This window comes from Argopecten irradians, unplaced genomic scaffold (genome assembly GCF_041381155.1).
Source record: "Argopecten irradians isolate NY unplaced genomic scaffold, Ai_NY scaffold_0185, whole genome shotgun sequence".
NCBI classification, from domain to species: domain Eukaryota; kingdom Metazoa; phylum Mollusca; class Bivalvia; order Pectinida; family Pectinidae; genus Argopecten; species Argopecten irradians.
In genome coordinates, this window is record NW_027187652.1 from 47247 (window position 1) to 61146 (window position 13900).

The window sequence follows — 13900 nt, forward strand, 5'->3', positions numbered from 1 at the left end:
ATTTTGATAGTAAAAGTTTGTTACGGCTATTTCTCAGAAAGTATTGAAGGGATTGGTCTCAAATTTCATATGTAGGTTCCCCTAGGACCCTAGTTGTGCATATTGCATTTTGGGACTGATCAGTCAACAAGATGGCCGCCAGGTAGCCATCTTGGATTTTGATAGTTAAAGTTTGTTACCGCTATTTCTCAAAAAGCACTGAAGGGATCTTTCTCAAATTTCATATGTAGGTTCCCCTAGGACCCCAGTTGTGCATATTGCATTTTGGGACTGATCGGTCAACAAGATGGCCGCCAGGTAGCCATCTTGGATTTTGATAGTTAAAGTTTGTTACCGCTATTTCTCAGAAAGCACTGAAGGGATCTTTCTCAAATTTCATATGTAGGTTCCCCTAGGACCCCAGTTGTGCATATTGCATTTTGGGACTGATCGGTCAACAAGATGGCCGACCGGTGGCCATCTTGGATTTTGATAGTTAAAGTTTGTTACCGCTATTTCTCAGAAAGTATTGAAGGGATTGTTCTCAAATATCATATGTAGGTTCCTCTAGGACCCTAGTTCTGCCTATTGCATTTTGCGACCACCATCTTGGATTTTGATAGTTTAAAGTTTGAAAAGCAGAAAAAAGAATTGTAAGTTTGAAAAGCAGAGAAAAGATCCCTCTTTCATTTGTCAGACATAGATCAATCTTTGGTGGGCGCCAAGATCCCTCTGGGATCTCTTGTTTTGATAATAATCTGTCTCGTTATATAGATGGTCATTTTTAAAGGTGTTGATCTGCTGTAATTCAGATATCAGAGGATGATATGTTGTATGTAAAGATTGTCATTTAGTTAATTTCAAGTTTTATTATATATTCCAATTGTAAGAACCTTGTTTTTTATCGTCGCACTATCTTTGTTTGCTAGCTAGCAAGACAATCTGGTCCAAGCAACTTACAAGATTGTTTTCTCATAAGTGTAATATTGTATGTGGTATACAAGTTATTTCATTACATTACATTATTTCAACTTTGGGCTACTCTGAAGGTTATTTAGTCTTGGCTGGCCTTATAATTCAACATATTTGAATTTTATCCCCCAATTCGGACATACATATTTTTATAATTAACACCGCATCTAAGGAAATTCCCCTGGTGCTTTGGGGTATTCAGATATATTTTAATTACTAAAGTAATTTTTATATCCTAAATAACTTACAGAGCAGCCCCTAAGAAATGCCAAAATTTATAATGTCAAAGTAATAAACTCAGTTTAATTTGTCTTGTGTGTTTGTGTTAATGTATAAATGTACAATCGCATTTGGAGATACTCCCTCTACCCATTATACCAGTTGAATTTCAGATTTTCTTTAAGAGTCAAAAGGGGTCTAAAGATTTTTATATAGGGATTGGATTGCGCTTTTATGTTAACCATGCTTGTATGGAGCAATTCCTCTAAGAATATATTCTATGGGGCGCGTTAGCGCCCCATATTGAATATATTCTTAGAGGAATTGCTCCATACAAGCATGGTTAACATAAAAAACGAAATCCAATCCCTATATTTACACTCACACGAACTTTTTATTTATATTTTATGCAATAAAATCGTCATTTGAAAGTGACGTAATTATTCAATAAAAGTCGGTCAAAAGTGGGAGGAGCTTACTCAATTGAACAGCGAATGATGACGCTTCACGTAAGGTAGAATTATTCATCCGCGACGACAAAAAAGTTCAATATTTTAGTGTAAAATAAACATGACAAACAAAGTAAATTTCAGAGATAATTTTATTTAATCAGATCAGAACTTTAATATATTCAATTTTGCTGAAAGTTAATATATAGAATATATAACATAAAGAATTTGTACACGGACACATGTGTGAACTCGGTGACCGTTATTGTGCAGCGAGGCGAAGCTGACGCACGCTTACACACTTTAGTTTGCCCAAGTTGTCAAAACACCGATTGTTCAAGTAGCTCAATAGTGTTTGAGATGTCGTCTGACTTGACGATACAGTGGTTGACACTAACTATTTTGAAGTGGTAGCCCATAGGGCTACCAGTATTTTTTTCTGGTAGCCCCTGTTGAATAATTGGTAGCCCTAAAATTCGCAAAACACCTCTAAGCAATGGATCGAGATTAACTAGAATTGTGTTCTGAGGACATGCATATGGGTAATTGTTGACCATAATAAAACAGAACAATAATTGGAGGGTTTCACTTTGGTTCTAATTTCATTTCAACAAAATCATATCTAAAACACCATCTGTAAGCTCGATTGCTGCATAGCAATCAAATCTTTTCTGGAAAGTTCAGCTTCTAACATCCTCATCATCGTCATCCGATGCATCATAATTTTCTGTTTCACCTCAACCAAGGCATCAAGGTCTTCATCTGGAACAACATTGTCATCCTCAATACTGTCATCCATCATCATGCCATCATCTGGAATAACTGCTTCACCACGAATCTCTGCAGAGACTTCAACCATGGACTCATGATCACTTGTATCTGTTTCCCTTGGGCAGGTAGCATTTCTGGAAATTGGTATGCATAACATTCAGTAGTTAGGTTCTCAGTAATGAAGCAATATCCAAACTTGAAAAAAAGTTTAGTTTTCAAAATAGTACTTTTAAATCATTTAATATCATACCTTCAACTCATCTTTGTAAAAGGGGCGCCTTGCTCTCTGACCTGATCCATACCACAGCTCCACACAAGGAAGTGGATCAAACTTGCCTACCTCTGGAAGTTCCAGGGTGACCATCATGAGATCACTGAGGTTCTGCTCCCCCAAACGAGACCTCCAATCGCTCTTGACCATTTTCATGCTAAACGAAACCAAAGGAAAATTTATAAATCATAAATCAAAAGTGTTTATCTATATAATAAGCAATAAGAAATGTCAAATGATGATATTTTACATTACATCCTTTCTAAAATACTTACCAAGAGAATCCTCTCTCTGCTTCAACAGATGATCCAGGTTGTGTCAACAGGAATTAAGCAATAGAAAGAGATTTGGGAAGGATTCTCCGAATGTTTCCTTCCAGTGAAGTCAGGTTGTTACAGTGTGTTTCCTAAAACAAAATAAATATTTAATGTCAAGAAGTAATAGGAATAATAATAGTAACAGGTTAGATGTATGACAATGTTTGGTTTTCAACATTTTGCCAATATAAACAGTTAATTACCTTGTTGTCAAAGTAGTTTTCAATCTTGTCCACTCAGTCTCTATAGCCTCAACATCCATATTTGGACAGGATTCTCTTAAGGCTGGACCAGAAATGTTGACTGCTGCACAGACATGTTCACCCCATACTCTTGAAGGGAAGAAAATGAAATAGAATATTAAAAAAAATCACTAATCTCTCCAGTCTGGACCTGTCTTGTCTAATTTTTACTTTTTTTTTTTTTACAGTCAGAAATACAATTGTAACCAGTTGAAAAAGTCAATTATTGTCTATCCTCCAAAAGTGATCAGGATCTAATTTGTCAGCAAAACAATACTGAATGATCATAAAACACCAATACACTTTTTCACATTTCAAAAAGATTACTATTTGATTCTGTATTTACACATGCACATCGAAGTATTGGTGAAATACCAATATGACAACTACAATGAAGGTTAGTTTTGTTAGCATTTTTTTACCTATATCTGTACTGAAATCTTTGGGCCATTTTATCCACACAAAGAATTGAGATGCTCTGAATAGGGCAGAGTCGCCTCCAAATCTCACAGTTAATTTGGTCGATGATGGAGTCCAAAAGTCTAATCCTTGTGCTACCAAGACTTGAAAACTCGTCTTCAGTAGACTCTGTTAGTGTTCTTAGAAATGGGCCATCACTGCCAATGTTAGCATGATGCAGGTGTAAGATATATACAAGCAAAGCAAACAGACAGCAATTCTATTACATGTCGTTTTTATAAGAAAGCCAACACCATATTAGGAAAGCAAACAAAGCACAAAGAAATGCTTAAGTAAGCAAGGACTAATCTACAGTGACATTATGTGCATATGAGTAAGGTAAAAAGGGAATTTACTTAATTACATTTACATGCGTGCACTTTTGGTTCAAGATAGAGTAACTTCTAGTATTCTAATTTAGTAAAGTACCTTGTCTTATAACTTCTGTAAAATCTGTTTGACGCTTTCCAAGCTCTGAGTAGATGTTCTGCCAAGGTGCAAGTGTTATTCTGAATTGTTACAGACACATGACTCAATGCCTTGACTACATCTAACATAAAGATGCAGCCAAAACCTTGAGGACTTATCTTTGAGAACTTTCAAGAAATTCCGCGCCTTCGCACTCGCTTCTTTCCTGGGTTCTTGTTGAATCTGTATAAAAGAAATTCTTTAATCATGATAGGGCAAATCACTGACATAAATAATGCTTTTAATGAAAAACATATATATAACCTGTCTCTGTATGAAAGCTGGGAAATCTTGATGAAAAAAATGGATGTAGCTGACAAGATTTTAGAAGGCATGGGAATTACCTGCTCAAGGTGAAGTATGATTACATCTGCAACCATCAAGAACAGTCTTGATTGCTCGCTGTGTGTGTGGCAGCCATCGAGTCCCCCCAGGCTCTGGATGGCACTTTCACCGACTTTTTCAAACTCTCCGCCGCAATGTTTAGGTTAGACCTGTTCAGAGGACTGTACCTGAGAATATTAGTTTACAAAAGTAAACATTACATTTAAGCTTGTTTGCATTGCAATCAGAATGAGAAACTCATGTCAACCTCTCTGGTATTTTTTAAATGGATGTTGGTCTAATTTTTAAAATGTTTAAATATGCTTATTAAATCTGGACTTATATAAATATTTTGTATTTTTCTGCCATCTTCACACCTGCCCAGACTTACTTGTAGAACAAGTACAGATTTGTCAACAGCAATTCACATTTTTGATGTATAGATATCCCCTTCACTGCGTCTTTGTATGCCAGTTCTAGTCTGAAAAAAAGTTTAAAAAGTTTAACAAATTTAAAATAAATAGTCATATTAAATTTACCTGGTGTTGTTACCATACCAAACGTATACCAAACATTACAGATGAAGTAATAAAAAGACGTCACAACTAAACCTTTGCATTGAATAAAGTGATAAAAGGTACTTTTAGTTAATTAACCAAATCAAAAACTAACCTGTGAGCTGAGCAGTGAATGCCTTTGAGAAATGGTCTGTTGGTGAGCTCTGCCATTCGCTTTACTACACCCGACTATTGTTGCCAAGCATTACCAGAGGCACCATCTGTTGCCCCATAGCCACAATTTTTTTGGTGCCATATATCACCAAAACTTTCAATCCAGGAGTTGAAGAGATTGCCCTTGTAATACCTGGCTCCCATCCCTTTCCCCAAAATGTTTTCACACCAACAAAAAAAGTTTATCACCTGATAGAAAAAGAAAGAACAATAGGTTATGAATTTGAAGGGAAACTACTTCCATAAAGATTATAAATGCTTATGAAGCATATTTAATAAATCACAATTAAACTTATTAGTATTAAACTGAAATATGTCGAGCTGTAATTCATAACTTACTGAAAGTGCAAAAAAAATAGAAATCAATTCAATCCCTCAGAATAACTAAGTCATCCTTTATAACCCTCTCAAGAATTTCAAGGAGACACAATACAAAAATTGTAAACTATATATATATTCCAATTAGATATGACCGGTATGTATACATGTAACTTTACCTCGCATTTTAGAGAAGATCTAAGGTAAACAATCTCGGTTTCTTTTGACGAACAGTCTGTTGAACCATCAGAAATAATCGAGATGAATGGAACTTCTTCAAACTCTGCTCTTTTGATTGTCTCTCTCACTATCAGCGATTGATGTTAAGAATTTCTGACAGTATTTGTCTGTTAGATATGTCTTTTCCAATATCAGTTCCCTTAGCTACATCCAACTGGCACAACTGAACGAAATCTGTGAATGGTCTCCTCATCTTAGCAACAAAGTGAGCATTTCGGAAAAGCAACACACAGATTTGTTCACTGCTGCTATTGTTCAGCATTGTTAATGTTTTTGCCGCGGTTGTAGGTTCCAGGGACAGAAACACGGGCATTTTCCTTTAAACGATTACGTATTATGTTGCTCAGAAGTCCACGTGCTTTCTGATGGGATCGATTCGAAATTTGTAAGACCCCCGCAACGAAGCTGCTTTCAAATCGTCATGTGGTGAGAACCTTTTTGCAAACCCTGCAAAACATCTTTCTAGCTCGGATTTCAGAAAATAAAGCCATGGAAACTCGCGTTCCATGACGTGTTAGTACTTTCTTCTCGCTTTGCTTCGTACTGACGCTTGATGTCCTTTTTTTCTTTCCTGAAGTTTTGGGCCTTTTTGGCTGCCGGTGGAGTGAAGTCCCAAGTAAACCACCGGAGAGAGCGACATTTTTAGCAAACCCAATCTATGCCAAATACGCGCTCTGCGGAAGTCAGTATCAATGCAGTTCCCGATACAAACGCGTTTCTGATACCGAGATCAGATTTCAAGACGCTTACGACCAAAAGCCATCTGTTACAAACGCTTTCTAGATCCAATACCAGATGTCATACAGACGCTTGATAATTACGAATCTCGACAAAAAGAAACACGGAAGACCACACATTAATTTTTTATCAATATTTTTTTATTGAAGATCATTTCTTTCGCGAAAATATGACGATTCCTTTAAATTAAGTTTTTTTAAATATTTGGTAGCCAGGCGGGCTCGCTTATAAAGTTACTGGTAGCCCTTCCCTTATTGTGGTAGCCCCAGGGCTCGGGGGCTACCGTTAGTGTCGATCACTGCGATATTACATCCTTGGGAGCCATGTGATTACATAATCTACGCTCATATCCCCATCGATAGACAAATTCACTTGTATTCGATGGATACAATGTATTTGTGGTGACGCGTAACTGTCAACACGTGGATTATTAGCGGTGCATGTTTTATAATACACATGATTAAATTCTCAAAGAACAAAGACAAGAGGATATGTTTATAACTGACCTCTATCAGAGGATCTCACGCCCGTCCACCTCAAAGACTCGATCGTAGGACGAACATAGGCACAGAGGTAATGTTTTCATTTGACACTCATCATTTTTAAACAAAAATGAAAGCACGTCGCCCCGGTCGGGATATTTTTCCGTTTCTTTATAAAATTGTTAATTTAAAATTGTTTGAATCATATATAAATATAAAACATGTATTATTTTGTTTACATTCTTCCAAAATCCTATGAAAAAACAACAATATATACGTAATGTTGCGTCAAAATGTAAACAAAGCCATGTGTTTCTTTTTTAAAAAAAGTAGTCCTTTTACGTTGCACAGAACATTTTCATATGCAAGTTCAAAGTTCAATGTTACCATGCAGTTATGGTAAACAAAATCGGCTAGTACTTACGTATAGTGACCAAGCCTAGCAAGTGTAAATATAACTGTTTGATTACTCCTGCTGTTACACCCACAGGTGCTCGTTTCTAATATAAGTATAAGTATAATACTGGGTCAAGGTCTATAACTCGGCCGGCCATATAACACTACCCAATTTCAGAAAAAGTATGATTATTATCCAACCGTATAGAATATGATAATAGGAATACTCTCAATCGACAGCCAGATAATTTATCTTTAATTTGGTATATGATACAATATAAATCACGCCGTATAAATGTCACTAGGTATCCAGAAACATCGGAAAACAGCCAGATTTCAACTGGTCGGACACTGTGGTGTCCTCCGATAAACACGCCAGGGCTCTAATGGGTAGCTCAAAAACCACTGCATGTCAACATTTCAGCTTCATAGGAATTAAAGTTTGGTAAAAAACAAACTTACCGGTATGTTAGTGTTTATCTATATACCATCCATTTGCTCAATACAGCCTTTTGAAATTTCCGATTGAAAAAATGTGTCTCTAGCCGTCATGTTGATATGTGTGTAGTACATTTGTTTTCTCGGCGTTGATTGGTCAATTAATTTTCGAGAGCCAATCAACGCCGACAAAACAAATCTACTGCACACATACTTACATGGCGGCTAGAGACATAAATTTTTCAATCGGAAATTTCAAAGGGCTACGTTAGGCAAATGGATGGTATTTATCCATGGATTTACTAACCGGTAAGTTTGTTTTCTACCAAACTTTCATTCTTATGACGCTGAAGTGTTGACATGCAGTGGTTTTTGAGCTACGCATTAGAGTCCTGGCGTGTTTATCGGAGGACACCACAGTGTCCGACCAGTTGAAATCTGACTGTTTTCCGATGTTTCTGGATACCTAGTGACATTTATACGGCATGATATATATTGTATCATATACCAAATTAAAGATAAATTATCTGGCTGTCGATTGAGAGTATTCCTATTATCATATCCTATACGGTTGGTTAATAATCATACTTTTTCTGAAATTGGGTAGTGTTATATGGACGGCCGAGTTATAGACCTTGACCCAGTATTATACTTATGTTTATATTAGAAACGAACACCTGTGGTTACACCAACAGGTACATGGAAGTGGAACCTTGAATTTGACTATGATAAAAAGAAAAGGACTTTTTGAGAGTTTTGATTATTTTCTTGAAATCCTGTTTATCCACTTCTTAATGAATAAAGACACTCTACTCTTTGGAGTAATTTCACCACATGCTAATGTGGCTGTTAATGAAATCTTATTATTAAGCATTATATTTATAAAACAAAATGTCTCTATAAAACACTTAACATCAATGCACTTGTAAATGTTATAAAAGATCACTACAGTATCCAGAAATATATATTTTTTAATAAAAGCGATTCCTTTCAAATGAAATTTGAAAATGATTGGAAAAAATGGTTGCCATTGTTAGGAATATGACATTTAAGTTTGTTTTTTTTTTCATCTTTTTTTTTTTTTTTTTTTTTTTTTTTTTTATAATTGTTCATATGTCCTTCATGTCCATATTATTATATCATACAAGGTTTTTTTTATATGTCCGTCCATACTCTGGCAAAGCACCAAATATTTTGGAAGGTCCCTGATCACATGTTATTTATTAATTTATGTTTTCCCATTACTTGTGAGATTTCTTTTTTCTTAAAATTGTATAGCTTTGCTATGGCTAATCGTTGTGAAATGAAGTGTTTATATATCACAGTATGTAGTCTCCCCCCTTTCTTTTGTCAGTCCATGTTTTGTCATTATGTCCATCCATGTTACTAGTTGTCATTCTGATACTACACGTACAATGTAAGTCTGTCAATCCTGTTTTAATGTCTGCCTGTTTGTTCGTCCATGTTTTCTGTTTTGTTTACTCTTCCTGTTCATCTCATTGTGATAGTGTCAATACATGTTGTATACTTTTGTTTTGTTTATCTGTCTCTGACTCTCTGGTCTTCAAATTTTTGTATTTGTTTTTATTTGTATCGTTACCTACCATTAATCTGTAATAATAAGATGTATGAATGTGCAGGCTGAGTGTGTGTATGTGTGTTCACTTTGCATGTTATTTTTTGTATGTAATTCTATATCTGTACAATCTTAATATATATGTAAAAAAAAAACTTTTGAAAAATAAAAAAATTATAAAAAAAATATTATAATGTTTAATAAGTACCTGATCTAAATTAATTTTGATCATGATATATACATATACATATACATGTATTATTGGTAAATGTTTAATAAGTACCTTATCTAAATTAATTTTGATCATAATATATGCATGGTTGTGCCAAACATGCTTGATTTACGCATAGTACAGCTCCCGTCAGCTCCACTTCACGGCTGTCTGTCATTACAATAATTTACATGTAGGAGCATCACTTACTATGCTTTACCAGCTAGTTTTTACCTCACCCTAATCTATCCCCAGGATACGATGTACATGTCTACCGAGGCTCTCCAACATGCATGTAAATGTACGTGGTATCTTATAAAAATGGTATTTATGTATTTCAAATTCATAACGAAAAAAATGTCTGTTTAGGGTTACATTGGCAAAAAAAGTGGGTCGGTCGGTCGGTCGGGAGAGAACTTTTTCTTCTATTTGTTTTAGTGTCTTTCACTCTAAAATGATGGATGGAACCGGAGTCTGAGATCGAAATCCTGACTTTTTTTTGTAGAAAAGTGGAAAAAAAATTAGGGTCGAGGGTAAAAAATTAGGTTCGGTCAGGTAACCCTAAACAAACATTTTTTTGGCCTTATGTATATGATTTTTAAACGGTAAAGTATCTTTGTTTGTCTTAACAAACTTCCATTGAAAACATGTACAAAGATACTGGCCCCATTCAGATAAAGCCGTACAAACACAGAAGGCAACGATTCTGCCCTCTGGCCATTTATCGATGGTCACCTTGAGGTCCCTGAATATAGCTGGATACTGTGGCTTACCTATATGTTTGACAAATAGTGATTATTGGACTACAGTGGCTAGGAAGATGAAACGTAATGGGGGGGGGGGGGGGGCAAAGGTCCTCAATATTTCGTAACAACCCCCCCCCTCTCTCGCGCGCCCCACACCCACAGGAGATATACTTTTTCATATATCATTACATATAATCCTTGTACACATCTATAGACAGTGGCTTCGCTAACTGGAAATTAATGAATACGCAAATTAGCGTGCGAGTTTGGGGGGGGGTCTGGGGTATCCCCTGGAAAAACATTACGATTTAGAATGACTGAGATGAGTTTTACAATGAATTTTGATGTTTTTTTGAGCGCCGAAGGCGCTAGATTTTGGTGTATCGCGGGTCCGGGGGTCTCCCCTGGGAAAATTTTTTACAATTTAGAATGGCTGAGATGAGTTTTACATTGCATTTTGTTGAATTTGCGAGCGCCATAGGTGCGAGATTTTTTTTTTGGGGGGTACGGGGGGTCTCCCCATTCATCCATTTATGGGATGAAACATCATTGGGGAAGGACAATCATATTTTATATACCTGGTAAATGAGTCTGGTCCGACCCCTAGGGGCTGAGGGATGGGGCCCAAAAAAGGGCAAATTTTTCTTAATTTTAGCTTTAAAATCCTACACCTCCTTCATCCTTAAATGGATTTCATCTATATTTAGTGTAAAATATCATTGGGGAAGGACAATCATATTTTATATAAATGAGCCTGGTCCGACCCCTATGGGCTGAGGGGTGGGGCCCCAAATGGGCAAATTTTCCTAATTTTAGCTTTAAAATACTACTTCTCCTTCATCCTTGAATAGATTTCATCTATATTTAGTGTAAAATATCATTGGGAAGGACAATCATATTTTATATAAATGAGATAGGTCTGACCCCTAGGGGCAGAGGGACGGGGCCCAAAAAGGGGAAATTTTCTTAATTTAAGCTTTTAAATCCTACTCCTCCTTCATCCTTAGATGAATTTTATCCATTTTTGGTGTGAAATATCATTGGGGAAGGACAATCGTATTTTATATAAATGAGTCTTGTCTGACCCCAAAAGGGCAAATTTTCTTAATTTTAGTTGGCCCACTTCCTGTTTTCAGATTTCGGGTCTCCGATCTCAATGAAAATTGGTCTATAGGGGTTTAAATTGATTCCGAACAACATGCAAACATTTTCATAAAGATTTTGGTATTCCAAGATGGCCGCTAGCCTACTTCCTGTTTTCAGGTTTCAGTCTCTGATCTCAAGGAAAATTGGTCTATAGGGGTTTTAATTGATTCAGAAGGGGGAACTTTAGGTGAGGACAATCATATTTTACTAGTGGGCGACACCTGAAGGAATGTCGCAGATGAAATGAAGAGAATTGCGAACGGGATTTAACTCTAGCTTAGAGAGCGATTTCAAGTAGCTCAGGAAATAATATCCCACAGTTTAAAGTCATTTTACGATTTAAGTCTATTTGACCCTTGTGACTGTGACCTTGAATGAAAGTCAAGGTCCTTCATTTGATCAAACTTGGTAGTCCGTCATCTCAGACTACAAACGTAATACCATAACTACAGATCTTTCCAATGTTAGTCTACATACAAAGTTTCATTAAGATCGGTTAATATTTACTGAAGTTATCGCATTCACAAAGTCCAATAATAATTATTAGTGCAAAGGGCGATAACTCCGTAAATTACAGTCAAATCATGCTGATTTTCGAACTCGTCTGAGATCTTTCTAATGTTAGTCTACATACAAAGTTTCATTAAGCTCCGTTCATATTTACTCAAGTTACCGCGTTCACAATGTCCAATAATAATTATTAGAGCAAAGGGCAATAACTCCGTAAATTACAATCGAATCACGCTGCTGTCGAACTTGTCCGAGATCTTTCCAATGTTAGACTACATACAATGTTTCATTAAGATCGGTTTATATTTACTCAAGTTACTGTGTTCACAAGGTCCAATAATAATTATTAGTGCGAAGGGCAATTACTCAGTAAATAACAGTCGCACGACGGAGGACGCACGACGACGGACAAAAGACTATGGCAATAGGTCACCATAACCTACAGATGACCTAATAAAAATGTAGAGTAGAGTAATTAAGCTTCTCCAATGAAATAAAGCAAAATAACAATGATTACATAGTATTTAACCCTGACATATGATTTTAATTCATAATCACAGACACTTGAAAGTGACAATTCTGAATATGCATTAAATGTTAATTTATATTGGAATAAACCAGTTCTTCTGAAAGGTGAAGTTGTAATTGGTATCACTGTGATCTGCCTACAGGCATGTACTGTGGAGTGTTCCGTGTTTGTAGTGTAAAGAAATAAAGAATATAGGCTGGACATTAATTAATCAAACAAACAAGCTCGCCAGCCGAACTTGAACCCAACCACATCAGTGGAGAAATGTTCAGAACTACTCAAATCACTTTTACCTTTTAAGATGCATTATTTTGTCTTAAAAGTAGCTTTCCCAAATAAAAGTAGCACCAAAATGGCTATCAAATGATTTTATGTATCCCTTGTGAAAAATCTGCCTTGGTATGCAAAATTATTTTTTCATTATTTCTATTCATTTATGGCCCCTGGGGACAATCCGACATGCATTGTTTATTATACCGAAAATCCGCTAATCTATTTAATTAATAATATTACTTAAATCTGTGGTGATCGAGTAAATATTTCCGTGTTAAGTATATAAGCTTTGTCTGTCATCGTTGTGCAATTGGAAGGGGAGATAACTCTGTGTGAAAGATGAACGGTAACTATTGGGACATGCACCTCATGTCTTATTTCTTAGCCATGTGATATATTTCAACTAATCACAGACACTGATATTTAGCATTATACTTGGAGACACTCTTCTATAGCTCAAAAATGACTAAAATAGAAAATTACCTCCCTGTATTCAGTCCCACTGAAGTTTCTGTAATAATAAATATGGAACAGCTTACCAGGTAATACTTTAATAAAGGTACAATTCAGCCTTAGAGTACATTAAAATTTGCACATATATCAGAAACAAACCAGTTCTAATATAAAGATATTAGATTTGTTGGTTTTACTGTGATATGCCAGAAAAGCCCAATGTAGTGAAATGTATGTGAAATGTTCAAACTTGCTTACTGTCCGCCATTACACATATAGTGGTCCGATGTCTTGTATGCCGAGCACTGGCCCGGCCTTGCCAGTGCAGTAAAATATTTTTGGTCCAGAACTACCCAAATCGCTCGATTTTCAGTAGTGTATTTACTTTATTAGATGCATGTTCTTGTTTAAAAATATTTTCATCAACACATAACGTGCATGACTTTGGCATGGGTATGGGTACAGCGTACATGTTGTACCTGCTTAATCGTATTGATCAACAATTTGGAATTGCAATCAAAATACTTAACAATGTCGTGGAATTTGTCGATATTCTTGTTATATGTTTAATAAGGAATGTAGAACAACACATTTATGTCATAGTGGTTATGTAACAAAATTAGCCTCACTGAATTGTTCATT

The 13900-nt window shown here is 35.9% G+C and overlaps 1 pseudogene; it reads right to left on the reverse strand.

The window, feature by feature from the left end:
• Nucleotides 1–2488: 2488 nt before the first annotated feature.
• Nucleotides 2489–3294, reverse strand: LOC138312009 (zinc finger protein 862-like; annotated as a pseudogene).
• Between the last annotated feature and the right edge of the window lie 10606 nt (nucleotides 3295–13900).